A 2,475-nucleotide genomic window follows, 5' to 3' on the forward strand; every position below is an offset into this window, starting at 1 on the left:
AAAGTTTTCACTAGACTCCAGGAAAGCTGGTTGGATTTGGGAGTTTGAGCTTACCTTAGAGATGCATGAGAAAATCCTAAGTGCTGCCTTTATGGATGATCTTAAGGATCATCTGGAAAGGTCTAGTGTTGGCTAGGCTTGAGAGAAGTTCATTTTGTCCCTCCATGTTGCTGCAAGGGAATGGAACAAAGGCCTAAGGGGGACGTGGCTGCCTATCAGTCCTCCCCACAAGGGGGGGGGGGGTGGAGGAAGACTTTGTATGTACTTGCCCACTTCCTCGCCCGTGGGAGGAGCTACAAATGTTCAGCCTTTCATAAGGAATTAACAATCCAGAATCAAATGCTGGATCCCTATTATCTATACAATCCTTAGGATCTAATTCTATTGCCTCATAGCAAACATGTTCCATGATCTCTCATGGCTAAGGGTAGTATCACATGTGTAGGAGTAGATAGTAATGTAATTCCTACTCCTCTCACCAATTAATCACCGTCTTAAGGGTGTGCAAAATTAGATCCAACTACTCTGCTGCGTCTGGAGGGGGGAACGGAGTAGTAGTGCTTTCCCACCTCTGTAAATAAAAATAAAAATTCGGAGATTTAGCCTGTAGCAAAGGCTACAACTAAAAGATACTAACTGAGGTGAGAGTACCTACCCCTAGGGTTTTTCTCCAGCCAATACACATCTAACCAGAAGATAGGCCTAAGTCCTTATGAAGTATTTTTTGGGTATGCCCCTAGATTAGGTCTCTATTTCCCCAACAGCTCCAGATGCAGCATAGTAGTTTTCCAAATTATGTTGTCTGTTGCACAAATTGATTGTCTAATGTGTATTTCTAAGTTTTTTTTGTTTCCTAGAATCCAGACTGTATAGAAGCAATTCATTCTTTACAATTAGAAGATTGGGTACTTGTGTAGTGGTGAAACGAGAGACATGTGGAAAGTCCTAGAGCTACGGTTTGGAGATCTACATCAAGTCCTGATAACCGCTGCCATTGCTGTCAAATTGGAAGGAGAGCCTGATCGTATTGAAATCAAGTCCCAGGACTATAAGAGCTATAATGTTTTGCATGTCTTATTGTTCATTCTATATTGCACAGAAGGAAATCACATTAAAATCAAATTCCAACAGTGTTATATTATCAAGATGAGTGAGGAACAACTAAGTTGACTTTTGCAGTATAGTGGACTGTAAAACAGATGACAGATAGGACACTTGGTTTTGGTCTGATAAGTACAGGTCCTTCTAAAAAAATTTGCATATTGTGATAAAGTTCATTATTTTCTGTAATGTACTGATAAACATTAGACTTTCATATATTTTAGATTCATTACACACCAACTGAAGTAGTTCAAGCCTTTTATTGTTTTAATATTGATGATTTTGGCATACAGCTCATAAAAACCCCAAATTCCTATCTCAAAAAATTAGCATATCATGAAAAGGTTCTCTAAACGAGCTATTAACCTAATCATCTGAATCAACTAATTAACTCTAAACACCTGCAAAAGATTCCTGAGGCTTTTAAAAACTCCCAGCCTGGTTCATTACTCAAAACCGCAATCATGGGTAAGACTGCCGACCTGACTGCTGTCCAGAAGGCCATCATTGACAGCCTCAAGCAAGAGGGTAAGACACAGAAAGAAATTTCTGAACGAATAGCCTGTTCCCAGAGTGCTGTATCAAGGCACCTCAGTGGGAAGTCTGTGGGAAGGAAAAAGTGTGGCAGAAAACGCTGCACAACGAGAAGAGGTGACCGGACCCTGAGGAAGATTGTGGAGAAGGACCGATTCCAGAACTTGGGGGACCTGCGGAAGCAGTGGACTGAGTCTGGAGTAGAAACATCCAGAGCCACCGTGTACAGGCGTGTGCAGGAAATGGGCTACAGGTGCCGCATTCCCCAGAAACAGCGGCAGAAGCGCCTGACCTGGGCTACAGAGAAGCAGCACTGGACTGTTGCTCAGTGGTCCAAAGTACTTTTTTCGGATGAAAGCAAATTTTGCATGTCATTCGGAAATCAAGGTGCCAGAGTCTGGAGGAAGACTGGGGAGAGGGAAATGCCAAAATGCCTGAAGTCCAGTGTCAAGTACCCACAGTCAGTGATGGTCTGGGGTGCCATGTCAGCTGCTGGTGTTGGTCCACTGTGTTTTATCAAGGGCAGGGTCAATGCAGCTAGCTATCAGGAGATACAGGAGCACTTCATGCTTCCATCTGCTGAAAAGCTTTATGGAGATGAAGATTTCATTTTTCAGCACGACCTGGCACCTGCTCACAGCGCCAAAACCACTGGTAAATGGTTTACTGACCATGGTATTACTGTGCTCAATTGGCCTGCCAACTCTCCTGACCTGAACCCCATAGAGAATCTGTGGGATATTGGGAAGAGAAAGTTGAGAGACGCAAGACCCAACACTCTGGATGAGCTTAAGGCCGCTATCCTGGGCCTCCATAACACCTCAGCAGTGCCACAGGCTG

This window comes from Bufo gargarizans, chromosome 11 (genome assembly GCF_014858855.1).
Source record: "Bufo gargarizans isolate SCDJY-AF-19 chromosome 11, ASM1485885v1, whole genome shotgun sequence".
Classification (NCBI taxonomy): domain Eukaryota; kingdom Metazoa; phylum Chordata; class Amphibia; order Anura; family Bufonidae; genus Bufo; species Bufo gargarizans.